General features: G+C 42.1%; 1 long non-coding RNA gene across 3 annotated transcripts; it reads left to right on the top strand.

The window, feature by feature from the left end:
* The first annotated feature begins 250 nt into the window (after positions 1-250).
* On the top strand, positions 251-11,610 carry LOC104003993 (uncharacterized). 3 transcript variants are annotated; one of them, XR_008541989.1, is made up of 4 exons: positions 251-498; positions 2,452-2,553; positions 7,788-7,884; positions 8,291-11,610. It is a non-coding gene; the product is annotated as an uncharacterized LOC104003993 (long non-coding RNA). The 3 variants fall into 3 exon arrangements; XR_008541988.1 differs by having other exon boundaries at positions 2,399-2,553; XR_008541990.1 differs by having other exon boundaries at positions 2,399-2,553; positions 7,788-7,889.
* Positions 11,611-12,390: the final 780 nt, after the last annotated feature.

Below are 12,390 nucleotides of genomic sequence, written 5' to 3'. Positions count from 1 at the left end.
TATGCCTTGCCCCACCTTAACTGATGACATTCCACCACAAAAGAAGTGTAAATGGCCGGTCCTTGCCTTAAGTGATAACATTACCTTGTGAAAGTCCTTTTCCTGGCTCATCCTGGCTCAAAAAGCACCCCCACTGAGCACCTTGAGACCCCCACTCCTGCCCGCCAGAGAACAACCCCCCTTTGACTGTAATTTTCCTTTACCTACCCAAATCCTATAAAACGGCCCCACCCCTATCTTCCTCCACTGACTCTCTTTTTGGACTCAGCCCGCCTGCACCCAGGTGAAATAAACAGCCATGTTGCTCACACAAAGCCTGTTTGGTGGTCTCTTCACACGGACGCGCATGAAATTTGGTACCGTGACTCGGATCGGGGGACCTCCCTTGGGAGATCAATCACCTGTACTCCTGTTCTTTGCTCCGTGAGAAAGATCCACCTATGACCTCAGGTCCTCAGACCGACCAGCCCAAGGAACATCTCACCAATTTTAAATCAGGTAAGCGGCCTCTTCTTACTCTCTTCTCCAACCTCTCTGTCCCTCAACCACTTTCTCCTTTCCACTCTTCAATCTCTCCCTTCTCTTAATTTCAATTCCTTTCATTTTCTGGGAGAGACAAAGGAGACACGTTTTATCCGTGGACCCAAAACTCCGGTGCCGGTCACGGACTGGGAAGGCAGTCTTCCCTTGGTGTTTAATCATTGCAGGGACGCCTCTCTGATTATACACCCACGTTTCAAGGGTGTCAGACCACACAGGGACACCTGCCTTGGTCCTTCACCCTTAGTGGCAAGTCCCGCTTTTCTGGGGAAGGGGCAAGTACCTCAACCCCTTCTCTCCTTGTCTCTACCCCTTCTCTGCTTTTCTGGGAGAGGGGCAAGTACCCCTCAACCCCTTCTCCTTCACCCTTAGTGGCAAGTCCTGCTTTTCTGGGACAGGGGCAAGTACCCCTCAACCCCTTCTCCTTCATCCTTAGCAGCAAGTCCCGCTTTTCTAGGGGGCAAGAACCCCCAATCCCTTATTTCTGCACCCCAACCTCTTATCTCTGTGCCCCAATCCATTATTTCCGTGCCCCAACCTCTTATCTCTGTGCCCCAATCCCTTATTTCTGCACCCCAACCTCTTATCTCTGCACCCCAATCCCTTATTTCCACACCCCGACCTCTTATCTCTGCACCCCAACCCCTTTTCCCACTTTTCTGGAAGGTAAGAACCCCCTGAACCCCTTCCCTCCATTTCTCTACTCTCTCTTTTCTCTAGGCTTGCTTCCTTCACTATGGGCAACCTTCCACCCTCCATTCCTCCTTCTACTCCCTTGGCCTGTGTTCTCAAAAACTTAAAACCTCTTCAACTCACACCTGACCTAAAACCTAAATGCCTTATTTTCTTCTGCAATGCTGCTTGAACCCAATACAAACTTGACAGTAGTTCCAAATAGCCAGAAAATGGCACTTTGAATTTTTCCATCCTGCAAAATCTAAATAATTCTTGTCATAAAATAGGTAAACAGTCTGAGGTGCCTGACGTCCAGGCATTCTTTTACACATCAGTCCCTTCCTAGTCTCTGTGCCCAGTGCAACTCGTCCCAAATCTTCCTTCTTTCCCTCCTGCCTGTCCCCTCAGTACCAACCCCAAGCATTGCTGAATCTTTCTAATCTTCCTTTTCTACAGACCCATCTGACCTCTCCCTTCCTCCCCAGGCTGCTCTTCGCCAGGCCGAGCTAAGTCCCAATTCTTCCTCAGCCTCTGCTCCTCCACCCTATAATCTTTTCATCACCTCCCCTCCTCACACCTGGTCCGGCTTACAGTTTCATTCCATGACTAGCCCTCCCCCACCTGCCCAGCAATTTACTCTTAAAAAGGTGGCTGGAGCCAAAGGCATAGTCAAGGTTAATGCTCCTTTTTCTTTATCCCAAATCAGAAGCGTTTAGGCTCTTTTTCATCAAATATAAAAATCCAGCCCAGTTCACGGCTCGTTTGGCAGCAACCCTGAGACCCTAAAAGGTCAAAAGGCCGTCTTATTCTCAATATACATTTTATTACCCAATCTGCTCCCGACATTAAATGAAACTCCAAAAATTGGAATCTGGCCCTCAAACCCCACAACAGGACTTAATTAACCTCACCTTCAAGGTGTACAATAACAGAAAAAAGTTGCAATTCCTTGCCTCCACTGTGAGACAAACCCCAGCCACATCTCGAGCACACAAGAACTTCCAAACGCCTGAACCGCAGCAGCCAGGCGTTCCTCCAGAACCTCCTCCCCCAGGAGCTTGCTACACGTGCCAGAAATCTGGCCACTGGGCCAAGGAATGCCCGCAGCCCGGGATTCCTCCTAAGCCGCGTCCCATCTGTGTGGGACCCCATTGAAAATCAGACTGTTCAACTCACCTGGCAGCCACTCCCAGAACCCCTGGAACTCTGGCCCAAGGCTCTCTGACTCCTTCCCAGATCTTCTCGGCTTAGCGGCTGAAGACTGACACTGCCCGATCGCCTCGGAAACCCCCTAGACCATCACGGACGCCGAGCTTCAGGTAACTCTCACAGTGGAAGGTAAGCCCGTCCCCTTCTTAATTAATACGGAGTCTACCCACTCCACATTACCTTATTTTCAAGGGCCTGTTTCCCTTGCCTCCATAACTGTTGTGGGTATTGACGGCCAGGCTTCTAAACCTCTTAAAACTCCCCAACTCTGGTGCCAACTTAGACAATACTCTTTTAAGCACTCCTTCTTAATTATCCCCACCTGCCCAGTTCCCTTATTAGGCTGAGACACTTTAACTAAATTATCTGCTTCCCTGACTATTCCTGGACTACAGCTATATCTCATTGCCGCCCTTCTTCCCAATCCAAAGCCTCCTTTGCGTCCTCCTCTTGTATCCCCCGACCTTAACCCACAAGTATAAGATACCTCTACTCCCTCCTTGGCGACCGATCATGCACCCTTTACCATCTCATTAAAACCTAATCACCCTTACCCCACTCAAAGCCAATATCCCATCCCGCAGCACGCTTTAAAAAGATTAAAGCTTGTTATCACTCACCTGCTACAGCATGGCCTTTTAAAGCCTATAAACTCTCCATACAATTCCCCCATTTTACCTGTCCTAAAACCAGACAAGCCTTACAAGTTAGTTCAGGATCTCCATCTTATCAACCAAATTGTTTTGCCTATCCACCCTGTGGTGCCCAACCCGTACACTCTTTTGTCCTCAATACCTTCCTCCACAACTCACTATTCCATGCTTGATCTTAAAGATGCTTTTTTCACTATTCCCCTGCACCCCTCATCCCAGCCTCTCTTCTTTCACCTAGACTGACCCTGACACCCATTAGGCTCAGCAAATTACCTAGGCTGTACTGCCGCAAGGCTTCACAGACAGCCCCCATTACTTCAGTCAAGCCCAAATTTCATCCTCATCTGTTACCTATCTCGGCATAATTCTCATAAAAACATACGTGCTTTCCCTGCTGATCGTGTCCGATTAATCTCCCAAACCTCAATCCCTTGCAAAACAACAACTCCTTTCCTTCCTAGGCATAGTGTGGTCAGAATTCTTACACAAGAGCCAGGACCACACCCTGTAGCCTTTCTGTGTAAAGAACTTGACCTTACTGTTTTAGCCTAGCCCTCATGTCTGCGTGCAGCAGCTGCTGCTGCTTTAATACTTTTAGAGGCCCTCAAAATCACAGACTATGCTCAACTCACTCTCTACACTTCTCATAACTTCCAAAATCTATTTTCTTCCTCATACCTGATGCATATACTTTCTGCTCCCTGGCTCCTTCAGCTGTACTCACTCTTTAAGTCCCACAATTACCATTGTTCCTGGCCTGGACTTCAGTCTGGCCTCACACATTATTCCTGATACCACACCTGACCCCCATGACTGTATCTTTCTGATCCACCTGATATTCACCCCATTTCCCCATATTTCCTTCTTTCCTGTTCCTCACCCTGATCATGCTTGATTTATTGATGGCGGTTCCACCAGGCCTAATCGCCACACACCAGCAAAGGCAGGCTATGCTATAGTACAAGCCACTAGCCCGCCTCTTAGAACCTCTCATTTCCTTTCCATCGTGGAAGTCTATCCTCAAGGAAATAACTTCTCAGTGTTCCATCTGCTATTCTACTACTCCTCAGGGATTGTTCAGGCCCCCTCCGTTCCCTACACATCAAGCTCCAGGATTTGCCCCACCCAGGACTGGCAAATTAGCTTTACTCAACATGCCCGAGTCAGGAAACTAAAATACCTCTTAGTCTAAATAGACACTTTCACTGAATAAGTAAAGGCCTTTCCTACAGGGTCTGAGAAGGCCACCGCAGTCATTTCTTCCATTCTGTCAGACATAATTCCTCAGTTTAGCCTTCCCACCTCGATACAGTCTGATAACAGATGAGCCTTTATTAGTCAAATCAGCCAAGCAGTTTTTCAGGCTCTTAGTATTCAGTGAAACCTTTATATCCCTTACGGTCCTCCGTCTTCAAGAAAAGTAGAATAGACTAAAGGTCTTTTAAAAACACACCTCACCAAGCTCAGCCACCAAAAAGGACTGGACAATACTTTTACCACTTTCCCTTCTCAGAATTCAGGCCTGTCCTCGGAACGCTACAGGGTACAGCCCATTTAAGCTCCTGTATAGACGCTCATTGCGACCCCCCACTCCTGCCCGCCAGAGAATAACCCTCCTTTGACTGTAATTTTCCTTTACCTACCCAAATCCTATAAAACGGCCCCACCCCTATCTCCGTTCGCTGACTCTCTTTTCGGACTCAGCCCGCCTGCACCCAGGTGAAATAAACAGCCATGTTGCTCACACAAAGCCTGTTTGGTGGTCTCTTCACACGGACACGCATGAAACTCTGTTCCTCAATTCATTCATTGTCCCTAGTAATCATTTATTGCCCCCCACCAACAGAATTTTTCTCCCATTCCCATAACCTGCTTTGCCAGAATCCAAGCCCCCATTCTTTCAGTAACCTCAAGATGGTATATAAATTTCTGCACCCCATTGGGAGTGGATCTTCATTTTGAAGGCTCCCATGTACATGTTAAATACATTTGTATGTCTTTTCTCCTACTAATCTGCCTCTTGTCAGTTATTTTCAGAGAACTTTCAGAGGGTAAAGAAGTTTTCCCTTGGCCCCAACATTGTTCAGTTACTGAATACTGATTAACCATTCATTATAATTTTTTTAAAAAGACCTTTGTGAAAGAATAGAAATATCCTAAATACTCAGTTTGTTCATTGTGTTGCCAGTGGAGGGTCTTGACTACGAGTTGTCCAGGTCCCTCGCATTTTAAACAAATAATTGAACAAAACGCACTAAGTAGCAGAGGCATGAAATGTGGGGATGAAGCAGCGAAAGCAGGAATTTATGAAAGCGAGAAAGCACTCTGCAGGGTGGCAGTGGGCCCGAGCAAGTGGCTGAAGAGCCCAGTTACAAACTTTTCCAGGCTTTAAGTACCCCCTTTGAGGTTCTTATTGGCTACCCCTTATCTGGATGAAGGATTTGGTCTGTGGCTAAAGGCTGAGGTGAATTGGTGCCCTATGCAGATAAAGGGATAGTCTCTGGTTGGCCTGCGGCCAGTCTAAGGCACTCTCTTTTCCCATCTGAGATGTGGTGGAAGGGGAAGGATTTTAGGGAGAGTAGCCTTTGATCCTTTGTTACTAGGCATGGGGAAATTGGGTTTTTCTATTTTGGTTTAGCTTTAAGAAGTTTGTGTTAATTGGCCTTAGATTGCCTGCCCCCAGACCCAGGTGTTTTCCTTTTGATCCAGCTTTGGGAAGTCAGTGCAAATTGGCCTTAGATTTCCTGCCCCCAGACCTTGGTGTTATTTCTTTTAGGAAGTTAGCACGAATTGGCCTTAAGTTCCCTGTCTCCAGACCCTATTCTCCTGCCTCAATTGTACACGTTGAGATAGACTTCTGATATTTTTGTGGCCTATTTCTCACTGGAGCACACACTTTTAACTTGGTTGCTGTAAATCAAAACTAAAATTCTAAGCCCCTCAACCATCTGAATTGACCTCTCCTCTTGGCCAAGGGAATTCCAAAGTTAACCTGAAAAACTAGATCAGGCCATGATGGGAAGCTGGGGTTGGATATGCCACATTATTCCCTCCTCCCTTTTGGAATTCAGGCACAGCTGACCAGCGTTAACATTAAAACAGATCTTAAGACTGACAAAGCAGACTCTTTCTAGCAATGAGACACCAAATTCCAGCCTGACTCTAGTATAGCATCACATGAAAGGTACGAGACCCTGAAATAAGTCAAAGTATTTTACCCCAAATATGTTTCTTTGTCATATCTTGAAATAGTCCTGCAAAGCCATCTCTTGAGGGGAAAATATACATTCTGAAGAGAATCATCTGTCTTTTCCAGGACTTTTTCCTTGTCCAGGAGAGAATCAACTCTGATAAGAAACATTTACAATCTATTTTCTCTGAAGCTTGCTACCTGGAGGCTTCCCCTACGTAACAGGAACCTTGGTCTCCACAACCCATTATCTCAACCCAGACATCCCCTTCTATTGATTCTGGGTTTTTAGACAATAACTTACCTCTTTCAACCAATTGCCAATCAGAAAATCTTTGAATCTACTCATGACCTGGAAGTCCCCCATTGCTCTGAGTTGTCCCACCTTTCTGTACTGAACTGTTGCAGGAAAAGGGTCCTGATACAGATTTCAAGAGATAGCTCTTGGATCTTGCACAAGAAAGAATCTGGGGCAAGTCCACAGAGTAAAGTGAAAGCGAGTTTATTAAGAAAGTAAAGGAATGGAAGAACAGCTACTCCACAGACAGAGCAGGGCATTCTCAAAAGCAAGAGGAGGAACACGCTCACCTTAGGTACAATGCTTGTTTATTTATAAGAAAACAAAGCAAAAAATCATGGGAGAGATGTGCTCTACTACAGGCGCTGTGACAAAGGATTGTTAATCTTTGTGTAACTACTGTCTTCTGCATGAATACATTTTATTATCATTAAAGTGAAACTTATTCTTAAAGTAAGGATGCTTTTGTTCTTAAGATATCGGGACATCAGGACATTTCCTTTGTCTGTTATTTCCTGGGTCTGTTAAGTTTGGGGTCTATTTTATAAACATTATTAACTTGTTTCCTTAACTATAATATCCTGTGACTAAGAATGCCTAACCTGCTGGGAATGTGGCCCAGTAGGTCTCAACCTCATTTTACCCAGCCTCTATTCAAGATGGAGTCGCTCTGATTGAAATGCCTCTGATAGAACCAATGTACATCTTACATATATTGATTGATGTATTATGTCTCCCTAAAATGTATAAAACCAAACTGTAGCCCGACCACCTTGGGCACAGCTTCTCAGGCTCTCCTGAGGGCTGTGTCATGGGCCATTGGTCACTCATATTTGGCTCAGAATAAATCTCTTCAAATATTGTGCAGAATTTGACTCTTTTTGTCAACAGTGCACATAATTTAACTGCCCTGAGTTTTTGCATTTGGATATTGTATCTATATTTTTCCCAAATTTAAACGATTTACTTGTTCGTTGGTGAAACTGAACTGTTATCTTAGCAAACAACACTTGGAAAAACCTTTCGTCAAAATGCCCTGCATTTTTCTGTGTAGGAATCCTGTAGGAAGTACACTGTGAAAACTAACAAAATATATTAAGTGACTATGTTGAAAGATTATATACCTAGTAGAGAGATCAGGAAATATGACATGAAAATATTTTGTTTTTTTAGCTATGTGTAAAACTGTAAGTTAACAAGATAAGATTAATTTTAATTTCAGCCTTCTTTAGTGGAGTTGAGGCATTCCACATGTTCCATCATAGCTGATCCAGATACAGAAACTACAAAGAAATACAGTGCATATGAAGCAACCCAAGGTCAGGTAATATTTCCAAGTAACAATTTCCTGGACTGTATTTCAACTCCCATCTTTTTCTTGCCCTTGTTTTAAGAGCCAAGGATTTGAGACAGAACACTGAAGATTGATTCACAAAGGCAGCACAAATAATTTGTTTAAAATTGTGAGATATGTAATTTATGTGAACCTGATATTTTAATAAAAATATGAAAAATATAAAATACAGTATCTATAATATTAGTATTTATAAAATAATAATAATATTTGTATAATGATAATAATTGTCCTTTGCCTGCATACTTGGGGCGTTTAACAAATGAAATAAAATAATTGATTTTAAAAAGCTTTATATGTTATAAATTGCCACAGAAATGTTATCATTATTTACAGTAGTAGTAAATATTCCATTCTCTTCATTTTTTTAGAGGACTTAGGAGAAGAGAGGCAAGCTTGTGAATAACCAGGACTTTACCATGAAGAGAGCAACTCACTGTATTAAGCAAAATTTATTGAACCTACCGTTAAAAGAAAAACCTTAGACAAATTAAATTTAGCAGAGTTTAATTGAGCAAAGAATGATTCGTGAATTGGGAAGCCTCTGAACCAAAATAGGTTCAGAGAGGATCCAGCCTGCCTTATGGTGGAAGATTTGTGGACAGAAAAAGGAAAGTGAAGTACAGAAATGGAAGTGAGGTATAGAAACAGCCAGATTGGCTACAGCTTGCTGTTGGTCTTATTTGAACATGGTTTGAACAGTTGGCTGTCCTCTATTGGCTAAAACTCAGGGACTGGCACAAGAGTAGGTTACAGTCTGTTTACACATCAAGTTAGGTTATAGTTCACTGTGTATGGAGAAACCTTTAAAATATGTAAAGAGGTGGCTTTTGGCTAAACTTAATTAAACACTACTATGTGAAAGATTGTGTAATACTGAATTCTATTATATTCTTTAAAACCTTTCTTCTGCCTTTTTTTTTTTTCTGAGACGGAGTCTTGCTCTGTCACCCAGGCTGGAGTGTAGTGGCACGATCTTGGCTCACTGCAACCTTTGCCTCCCAGATTCAAGCAATTCTCCTCCCCCAGCCTCCCGAGTAGCTAGGTTTACAGGAGCCCACCACTGTGCCCAGCTAATTTTTGTATTTTTAGTAGAGACAGGGTTTCACCACGTTGGCCAGGCTGGTCTCGAACTCCTGACCTCGTGACCCTCCCACCTCGGGCTCCCAAAGTGCTGGGATTACAGGTATGAGAAACTGTGCCCAGCCTCTTCTGCCTTTTTTTATTGTAGGAAAATGTATGTAAATTTACATAAAATTTACGAAAACTTACATCAAAAATTTTCATAACTTAAACTCACCATTTTAACCATTTTAAAGTATAAAATTCAGTGACATTTAGTACATTTACAGTGTTGTGTAATCATCACCCCTATCTAGATTCAAAATATTTCCATCGCCCTCTAAAACAACTCCCAAGATACTATTTGCTCCACTATTCAGAAAATATCATGCAAAGGAAATCAAACAAAATGCAGCCTTTTTTGTCTAGCTTTTTTCACTTAGCATGTTTTTAAAGTTCATCCACATTTCAGCATGTGTGTTTTTTTTTTTTTAGACAGAGTTTCGCTCTTGTTGCCCAGGCTGGAGTGCAGTGGTGCAATCTCGGCTCACTGCAACCTCCATCTCCCAGGGTCAAACGATTCTCCTACCTCAGCCTCCCAAGTAGCTGAGATTACAGGCATTTGCCTCCATGCCCAGCTAATTTTGTATTTTTAGTAGAGGTGGGAGTTCACCATGTTGGTCAGGCTGGTCTTGAACTCCTAACCTCAGGTGATCCACCTACCTCAGCCTCCCAAAGTGCTGGGATTACAGGCGTGAGCCACTGTGCCCGGCCCACTTCATTTCTTTTTAAGACCAAATGATATTTTATTAAATAGATAAACCTTATTTTTGTCTATCCATTTATAAGTTAATGGACATTCACTTTTTGACTATTGTGAATACTGCTCTTATAAATACCTTTGTACAAGGTTTTGGATTTTTTTCATTTTTCTTTCTTTTTTTTCCTTTGTGTTTACCCTGTCAGAACTAAGCAGAGGGAAGCAGAAAAAGCATAGGCCAGGACAAGTTGTACAAGTTTTCGTATGAACAAAAAGACAGAGATAGCAAGTATTCGCAAGGATTTGAAGAAAAGCAAACCCTTATAAACTCTTGGTGGAAATATAAACTGATATAGCCATTATTAAAAAATAGTATAGAGGTTCCTCATAAAACTAAAAATAGGACTACCATATGATTCAGCAATTCCACCACTGGGTATATATCTAAAGGACATGAAATCTGTATATCTGTGCTCTTATATTCATTGTAGCATTCTTCACAATAAATAAGATCCAAACTAAGTGTCGATCAATAGATGAAAATATGATATGTGTGTGTACATGTAGTAATATGTATGTATGTATGCATAATATATATATAATATGTATAAATGTGATAAATACATAGATATACAGAATGAAATAATATTCAGCCATAAAATAGAAGGAAATCTTTCCATTAGTGACAATGTGGGGATGAACCTGGAGGACATTATACTAAGTGAAATAAGCCAGACACAGACAAATACTGCGTGATCTCACTTATATATGAGGTCTTTTTCTTAACTCAGTAGTTACTTGGTTGCTGTAAACCTTTGTTTATTTTTAAGAGTTCCAAAAAGGTTGATTTTCACAGTTCTTGCTCAATTTTTTCTGAGTTTCATTGAGGATATGAGCCCTTGGAGCTCTCTCCTCCACCATTTGAACTCTCTGATCTTTTTGTGCAAGTAGCCGATGGTTCACAAGATATGATCTGGAGGGAGAGCACAAGGAATGTTCAGAGATTATATGACTTACTTTTGCTTATACAACATTTTAGCACTTACGGAGCATTTTCATGTGGTGAATACATAAAGAAGTTTGCCACATGTGACCGTCATTATAGTTCATATTTTTGAAGGTAAAGTCATCTTTTTTGACATTAATAATGAATGCTTAAGAGGAAAGTGTGAGTTTACTAGAGAATCTATACATAGAAAAAGATCAAAAGTCTAGTTAGATTTGCATGAGAATCTAGAGGTATAAAAAGTATTGTTTTCGATTGAGGGTCTCTGGAACCAGGTGCTAAGATTTGGAAGGGAGGAAAAGGATGGAGAATTCACAAAGGATGAAGTCTAACTGTGGTGCAGACCCCATAAACTTTTAATCATTTCCACCAGGAGTTATGTAGCTTATGTTTGTCCCAGCGTGGACCAGAATGATTGGAACTTTACACCCAACTTCAGTCACTGCATATTCCACTGGAAGCATATGACCTCAGACGGGATGATTCCCTGTGGTTGAGGCACCAGCTAGAGGAGTTGACGGTTAGGGCAACAAGGGTGACAGTTTGGATGTGTGTCCCCTCCAAATCTCATGTTGAAATGTGATCCCCAATGTTGGAGGTGGGGTCTGGTGAGAATTGTTGGATCATGGGGGTGGATCCCTCGTGAATGGCTTAGTGCCATCCCTTTTGTGATGAGTGAGTTCTCAGTTAGTTCACAGGATGTCTGGTTGTTTCAGAGTGTGGCAATTCCTCCTCCTCTCTTTCTTGTTCCCTCTTGCCACGTGATATACTGCCTCCCCATTTGCCTTCTGCCATGATTGTAAGCTCCCTGAGGCCCTAACCAGGAGGAGATGCCCACAACATGCTTCTTGTATTGCCTACAGAACAGTGAACCAATTAAATCTCTTTTCCTTGTAAATTACCAAGCCTCAGGTATTTATTTATAGCAACACAAAACAGCTTAATACAATATTCTTCTTTGAAGGCCTTGAATGACACATCTTTGAGTCTACCATAAGTAAAATTTGTAGTCTGCATTGTGTACGTGTTAATATGGATGGCACTATTCCACATGCAAATAGCATTCTGAAGAGAGATGTATAATACAAACTTTAAGTTGATGTACAGACATTAAAAGGGATATACATTGTAAAAGACAATGTAATTTCAAAATCCTTTACTGGTACTTCTTAAGAAAGTAGATTTTAATTCAACTTATGTTTCAAATGAAAATAAAGAAACTTGATAATGGAAGGAAGCTCTGCAGAGAAAGAGCTGTCCTAAGATAGGGATATCAGTATATTATTTAATGACAGATTTGACTGCCTGTTTTCTCTCAAGGATGTTCTGGGGACAGAACAGATGGAGTTTTTTCACTGAAAACTTCTTTAGGTATACCACATTAGAAGACTTAATGGTATCTTACTTTTATTGTTTAATTCATAAATAAAACAACAATTAAACTATACATCAATATAACCCTCTATAGTTTTAAGATAGTATTAAGAACACATAATCCATTTGAATCCCTGAAAAACACAGTTATTCTAATTTTTTTTTTTTTTTTTGAGACACAGTCTTTCTCTGTAGCCCAGGCTGGAGTGCCGTGGTGTGATCTCAGCTCACTGCAACCTCCGCCTCCCAGGTTCAAGCGATTCTCCTGC

The sequence above is a fragment of the Pan troglodytes genome, chromosome X (assembly GCF_028858775.2).
Source record: "Pan troglodytes isolate AG18354 chromosome X, NHGRI_mPanTro3-v2.0_pri, whole genome shotgun sequence".
Lineage (NCBI taxonomy): Eukaryota > Metazoa > Chordata > Mammalia > Primates > Hominidae > Pan > Pan troglodytes.
The sequence above is the reverse complement of the archived record's forward strand: the minus strand, read 5'-3'. Positions and strand labels throughout refer to the sequence as shown.